Genomic DNA, 8,095 nt, shown 5'->3' with positions numbered 1-8,095 from the left:
GGAAGTCAGTGGTGAGTGGTGTTCCACAGGGCTCTGTCCTTGGGCCTCTACTTTTGTAATTTTTATTAATGACTTGGATGAGGGGATTGAAGGATGGGTCAGCAAGTTTGCAGACGACACAAAGGTTGGAGGTGTCGTTGACAGTATCGAGGGCTGTTGTAGGCCGCAGCAGGACATTGACAGGATGCAGAGATGGGCTGAGAGGTGGCAGATGGAGTTCAACCTGGATAAATGCGAGGTGATGCATTTTGGAAGGTCGAATTTGAAAGCTGAGTACAGGATTAAGAGATAATAAAATGTGAGGCTGGATGAACACAGCAGGCCAAGCAGCATCTCAGGAGCACAAAAGCTGACGTTTCGGGCCTAGACCCTTCATCAGAGAGGGGGATGGGGGGAGGGAACTGGAATAAATAGGGAGAGAGGGGGAGGCGGACCGAAGATGGAGAGTAAAGAAGATAGGTGGTCTGAGGTTGGTCCGGAGGGAGGAGGGTAACTTCTTCAGGTTAGGCATCCCTGGAAGAGGCTTCGCAGTGAGGTTAAAATAGTATCAGAGATAATGGGAACTGCAGATGCTGGAGATTCCAAGATAATAAAATGTGAGGCTGGATGAACACAGGATTAAGGACAGGATTCTTGGCAGTGTGGAGGAACAGAGGGATTTTGGTGTGCAGATACATAGATCCCTTAAAATGGCCACCCAAGTGGACAGGGTTGTTAAGAAAGCATATGGTGTTTTGGCTTTCATTAACAGGGGGATTGAGTTTAAGAGTTGTGAGATCTTGTTGCAGCTCTATAAAACTTTGGTTAGACTGCACTTGGAATACTGCGTCCAGTTCTGGTCGCCCTATTATAGGAAACATGTGGATGCTTGGGGAGGGTTCAGAGGAGGTTTACCAGGATGCTGCCTGGACCGGAGGGCTTATCTTATGAAGAGAGTTTGACTGAGCTTGGTCTCTTTTCATTGGAGAAAAGGAGGAGGAGAGGGGACCTGATTGAGGTATACAAGATAATGAGAGGCATAGATAGAGTTGATAGCCAGAGGCTATTTCCCAGGGCAGAAATGGCTAGCATGAGGGGTCATAGTTTTAAGCTGGTTGGAGGAAAGTATAGAGGGGATGTCAGAGGCAGGTTCTTTACACAGAGAGTTGTGAGAGCATGGAATGCATTGCCAGCAGCAGTTGTGGAAGCAAGGTCATTGGGGTCATTTAAGAGACTGCTGGACATGCATATGGTCACAGAAATTTGAGAGTGCATACATGAGGATCAATGGTCGGCACAACATTGTGGGCTGAAGGGCCTGTTCTGTGCTGTACTGTTCTATGTTCTATGTTCTATGTTCTACATCATCCAACATCTTTCAATACATAATTTCAGGACTTTACTTCTTCTAACTGGAGTTCAGTCTTTGTTTTGAGCATGCTTAGACCATCAAATACAGGAGCAGAATTAGGCCATTCAGCCCATCAAGTCATGTAGTTACCTACTTCATCTGGACCTAGTTAACAATATCTTAAAATTATATTTGATAGCTTTGTGTTAAAATAAATAATTATATTGGAGCAATCGACTGAGAGTGGTTTAAAAAGACTGGAAAGTTGAAACTCCCTTCAACATGTGGTCATTACAATACCAATTATGAGGACCTCAAGGAACTGGCCCAGTTACATCTGCTCCTTCTGAAAGGTAGAGTGGAACTCATTGTCTGCACCACAGGTTTTGTGTAGGATTAGTAGAATGGATGGAGTCAACATAATTAAAATATTAATCCCTTCAGAGCCATTTCCCTGTACAAAACCTACACAAAGAGCTCTCTCAGATCAGTTATAAATTTGTTTGCTGCTATTTTGACCTATACATAGCGCTCTAATTTCATACTTTATGTTGAGGTGATTTTCTGGATCCATTTTTTGAATTTGTTTGTTTTGGTATCTCCAAAATGCATCCCCAGATCAGTTAGACTGTTAGAGCTAAATATGTAGGACCTCGGGGAAGCCATTCAGCCCATTAAGTCTGCTTCACCACTCAATAAGATCAAAGTTGATCTGATAATCCTTAACTCTGCTTTCCTGCCTTTTCCTTACAACTTTTGATTCCTTTACTGATTAAAAATCCACCAACTTCAGCCTTGAATATAATTAATTACCTGCCCTCATCAGGCTTCTGTGCTAATGAATTTCACAGATTCACTACCCTTTGAGAGAAGAAATTCCTTCTCATCTCTGTTTTATTGAATAACTCCTTACTCTGAGATTATACCCTATGACTCTAGACTCTCCCAGGAGGGAAACAATCTTTCAGAAACTACGTTGTCAGGCCCTAAAGAATCCAATAGGATTCAATAAGATCACCTGTCATTCTTTTTAACTCCAATGAGAATAGGCACTGCCTACTCAGCCCCTCCTCATAAGACAACTCCAACAATTTATTTGGCATCACCTCTATGCTGATTGTAATTTTCCAGAGTTGCTCCCTCCCTCCATTTCCTGACAAATCACTGCTTCTGGGATGTTACTTGTTGCCCCAAGACTGATCAAAATATGTGTTCAATTCATCTGCTATTTCCTTATTTCTCCACTCATACCACAAAACAAAATTTGTCAAATTGTGTGTGAGCCAGGTCAGATAATAATGGCAGATTTCATTTCATACAGTTAACCAGAGGGGCTTTTGTGAAAATTGACAATAGTTACATTCTCTCCATTGTACTGGCATGTCCTCCACTCTTTACTACCTCATATATCTAGAAATTCTTACTATCTGTTCTGATATTTTCACTCATACTCTAATTTTTCCCTCTTTATTATTGTTTTGGTCATTTTCCAAAATCACACCTAATGAGTCCCTATGGACAACTGACACTGAGTCTAAATATAGCTTCTATATCTGTTCTGTCCTGGCTGAAATATGCAATTTCACATAGGGTTAGTAGTTAGACATCGCTTTGTTCAGTTTGGCCCAGAAACTCACTTGGGGAAATTGTCTGAAAATAGATGATCAGTCTTTAATTAGGATGTGATTGAGACCATTTCTTCACAGGCCTAACTATCGATAAGTATTGGTCAGATACTCTGTCAGATGGCTGAGCTCTAACTTTTGTTTTGTGTGTTCTGCTTTATTGTATGTTCTGCTCATTGGTTGCAGCAGCATGACTGGTCACATCGTTGAATGGAAAGTTAAACAAGATACATAGACCTAACTTCAGCCAGCTGCTGTAGCAAGAACCCCCCTACAGCATCAGCTGGAATGCAGATGTTCTGGTGAAGGCTACACATCTGAAATATCGATAACTTCCATTTTGTCTTTACAGATGTTGGCTGGCCAGATGTTTTTTTAAATATCCCAGTTTGATTTTATTCTAGATTTCTAATATCTGATTATCTTCGTCAGAAGTCCCCACAGCAATGGTGAGTCTTAGGCTGTTTCTACCTTTAAGCTTTCATCGTCATTGCGCTTGTTTTCACCTTTTGGCAATCACCATGCCAGGAAAGATTTAAGTTTGCAATGTGTTTAAAGAACCTTCTAAGAAGCTCACACAAGCCCCCAAAAAAATCCTGCAGACTTTCTCTGCTGCATCGGGCATATAAAGTTTCTGATAGCTTCCATTTGTTGTGGCTGAAGTTCAAGTCTTTATTTTTGTGCATTAAAACTCAATATACTTTTCTTCTCAAACTGACATTTAACTTCAGGGAGTTTACCTCTTGACCTTGTGGAACAGTTGCAAAATATATTTGGTTACACCATAGTGTCACGAACAGAGTGAAAATAAATGAGGGGAGGTAGAAGTGTCTGTCTCATGTAATTTGGATTTGTAGAAGATCATTAGCAGTTCACTGAGAGGTAGCACAGCATTCATTAACCCAAATGTCATTCAATGAGTATGTAGTTGCACCTTGGGGTTTATGCAAAGAAAAAAGTTCGATGAGATCTTCGTCCGATCACATGTAGAAATTATATCAGACAACTTTCGCGGTTAGTGTTCACCAGCAAACTATCAGTAACCACATATAATATTGTCACTAATAAATCCAATGAAAATTTCAGGACAAATGATTTGACCTGGAGATTTCTTATTGTAGAGTAATGGGATTAATATCAGAAGAATCTACAATAATAATACAATGTTCCACAGATATGCAATTAAGGGAAATGGAAGAGAATGGAAGCTTTAACAATGTGTGCTGAGAGAATTTATATTTAGATTAAGCTGTAAATAAAGAGAAGGATTCATACAGAAAGTTCAGCTGTTTTAGGATCGTTCTTCTGTTCTTCATATGAAAGACAAGCTTTGAAACAATGTTTATTAACAATACAAACATGAGAGCTCAGTAGCAGACTTCTCTGCTCTGAGCTGCTGTAGTTTCAAGCTTTTGGCAAAATCCCTAACAAATGAGTGCTAATTTCATAGTTATATTGCAACAAACCTAAGAGGCTCATGCATTTAGCCCTATCTCTACATCAGTAGGACTCCTTTGGGAGACCAAACACCCAACAAAACAGTTAGAATATGGAACTCATTATTACAGAATAGAGGATTGCATAGAATGATATGCTGAAGGGGTTAAAGGAAGCTAGTTGGGAGAAAGTTTGCGCAAAGCGTGAAAATGGAGCAGTTTGGCCGAGTGGCCAGTTTCTACAGTGTAAGCTCTACTCATCCATTACTGTGTAATTCTACATCATGATGAATAAGGTTATCCTGCACAATTACACTGAGTTCTTGAAACAGTGGAAATGTCTAGGGTGAGGCTGCTGGCTTGCAAATTCTTTAATAAAGCATGCCTAAATTTTAATCATACCTAATGCATTAAGGATGTACTGAGATAGAATAAAACCTGACTTTAAATTATTGTCTGCATGCATCTATTGCACATTCTAATGCTCTTTTGCCTTTGGATAACTGCACTCATCGTAACACTGCATTTTTCAACTGTAAATATCTATTGCTGAATCACATGTCATTCCCCTGGTGTTTGCTCTCTCACACTGTTATCAACTTGGTTCGGCCATAATTGCCAATATGTGATACCAATGACAATATTTTAATGCCATATTTTAATGTGAGACTACTACCAGTTGTGTGATAAAGATACATCATTTTTATTGTCATTTAGGAATTTGAATCTTTAAAATCTCAACTGATACGTTTTGGTTTCAGATCTGATAAGATTGTGGAAAGGAATTTTGTAAGAGCACATTTTCCAAAAAAGCAAGTAATAAGTATCTAGTAGGATATCTGTGGCATTAATTAAGCAACTGTTTACACTATTGAGTTTTAATGCACAGAAAAATAAACAATCGCGGACCACTGTTAGTTTAGTTTGAGTTCAGTTCAGAAGAATCATCTTTCAGCTCTCTCCTAATAAAAGAATCAGTTTTTCTGGAGAACGGCTTCATTTTAATAGCAGCGCAGTTTGTTCGGATCATAGAAACTCCAGGTAGAGAGCTCATAAACAGAATTTTAAAAGGGAACCCAGAGCCCCCAGAACTCAAAGGAGGTTCAGGTCATCACACCTGGGAGCAAGTCTTAAACCTGCTTAATCAGACCAAGATGGGGGAATTGGAAAGAAAATAATCATATAAGGTGTTCAGGTAGGAGTGTTTTTTTCTCTGGGATTGAATATCTATAAAAGGATATTGCTGTCAAAAAGCCTACGGTTTTGTTTTACTTATGCTGAGATCATAATAAATTGTCCTATATGCTGTAATATTGTTTGTTTTTTCTTTGGTGTAACAACTTTTATTCTTGTGTTAAAAGAACACTGGCAGCCTCATGTGAATTTGCTCATAACTAACTAGCAGAGTAACCAACTGTAACAATAAAAGTTATGATCTGGCAAGCCAGGTTTCACTCTTTGTTGAGTATTACCACCAGATGATGGTTCTTTCCATAACATGTAGTTTATCGTAGTAAAACACAGCATCAACTTCACATGTGATAATGGGAACTGCAGATGCTGGAGAATCCAAGATAACAAAGCGTGGAGCTGGATGAACACAGCAGGCCAAGCAGCTTTTGTGCTCCTGAGATGCTGCTTGGCCTGACGTGTTCATCCAGCTCCACACTTTGTTATCAACTTCACGTACTGTGCCTTTAATATAGTGTAATGAATCTTGGGCTTTAAAAGATAGCTATATTTTAAACTGCCTCCTGCAATTCAAGATAAAACAGAATATTTGGAGAGAGGGATATGATATATCTGGAGACACTTAACCTGATAGTTATTGGGTCAGGGAGCCAGTCAAAACTTAATGAATGCACGTACAAATTTTAATGCCTGTAGATAAAGGATGAGGCAGCTGGTCCAACTCGGTGCTGGCTCACCATTTCAGAACAAGTTTGAGAGACTGAACACAGATGCAAACAGCAGAAAGGGACAGGTTTGGTGTTAGCCACCAAGCAGAGTGTTGGTGAAGATGGATTCCTTATTTGAAAAGACAAAGTTCGTAGAGTGTGAAAGATGAATGAGTTGCCAGAAGCTGCTGGAAATCCACATGATTATGCTCAAACTATTGAGTAAATGGGCTTTATTTTGAAATCACACTGGAAGACACACTTACTTTTCTTCATTCACGGGCTGCAGGCTTCACTTGCTAGGAAAGCATTTAATGCCCATCCCTAATTGCCCATCAGAGGGCAGTTAAGAGTCAATCACATTGCTGTGGGTCTGCAGTCACATGTAGGCCAGGCCAGGTAAGGAAGGATGGCAGTTTGCTTCCCTAAAGGACATTAGTGAAACAAGATGGGTTTTTTCCTGACAATTGACAATGGATTCATGGCCATTATTAGATTCTTAATCCCAGACAGTTGTTGAATTCAAATTCCCGCTGTGGCAGGATTTGAACCCAGGTCCCCGGAACATTATCTGGCCTCTGGACTAAAAGTCCAGCAATAATACCACTAGGCCATCACCTCCCCTCACCTTATGGGGCAGGGAGAAGAGATCCTGTTAATGCAGGAGAAACTTAGGACTTCAAATGCCACCTTGTGTTTCTGATGACTATGCTATGCAACGTATAAAATTGGGTTTTCAGTCATGTTGCAAAGTTAAAGGGTAATACCTCTTCTATGGTTTAGTGCATTAGTTATCTATTTAGAAATATTTATGTAATAAAAGCAAAACACTGCAGATGATAAACATTTGTAAAAAAAGCAAGAAATCTTAGAAATGTTCAGCAGGAGCTGCGAAATGTTTGATTTATGTTAGTTTATTTGATTCTTCTCCAGGAAGTGGGCATCACTGGAAAATCCAGAGTTTGTTGTTAATTCCCAGTTTTCCTTGAACCATTCAGCTCTGTAGGCTATTTCAGAGAATAATTAAAAATCAGCAAAATTTCTCAAATCACATGTGCGCCAGGTCAGCTAACGATGGCAGATTTCATTCTGTACAGTAAACCAGATGAGCTTTTGTGAAAATTGGCTATGGTTACCTTGTCTCTATTGTACTGGCATGTTTTTGTAATTGCAGATTTATAGAAGAAAATAAATTCAATTGTCACTAAATGCTGAGTTTGGGTTTATGGCCATATTCCCAAAACATTGCACTGGGGCTTGGGATTACCACCAGTGCCCGCATAGTAAGTGTTCTAAAACATGAAAACTTGCTGTGTGAATCCATACATTGGTCACTGGAAAGCTGTATTTCTTTATAAAAGTTTCTGGCCTCAATGGGGAGTGTAACATTATGTTTGTTAGGGGCATTACAAAACAGATTTTGAAACCTATATCACCTATTATGGCATACATAGGCTAGTCCCTGCTCAAGACAGTCAGTTCTATGGACCAATCTCTGCTTTATAAGGGCTCAGGTCATGAGTCCCAGCAAGGCAGGCCACTGCCTGTTACCAAGGGAACTCATATTCAACAAACTCCGCAAGGAGATTAATTAGTGATTCTCCATGGGCCTTGTAGGGATTATCACAGTCTTGAAAACAAGAGCAGTGAGGTACTGCCAGACCAGGAGCCAGAGGTCAATAAGAATAATGGGGAGGGAGGCTTCGTGTGGATGGACGATTGAAACTTTGTTCCAATATTGGCCACTGAATTTTGAATGAATTCACGTCAAAGGAGTGTGGAAAGACTGGAGATCTTCCAGAACAG

The sequence above is a fragment of the Stegostoma tigrinum genome, chromosome 37 (assembly GCF_030684315.1).
Source record: "Stegostoma tigrinum isolate sSteTig4 chromosome 37, sSteTig4.hap1, whole genome shotgun sequence".
Taxonomy (NCBI): domain Eukaryota; kingdom Metazoa; phylum Chordata; class Chondrichthyes; order Orectolobiformes; family Stegostomatidae; genus Stegostoma; species Stegostoma tigrinum.
Note: the sequence above shows the minus strand (reverse complement) of the source record.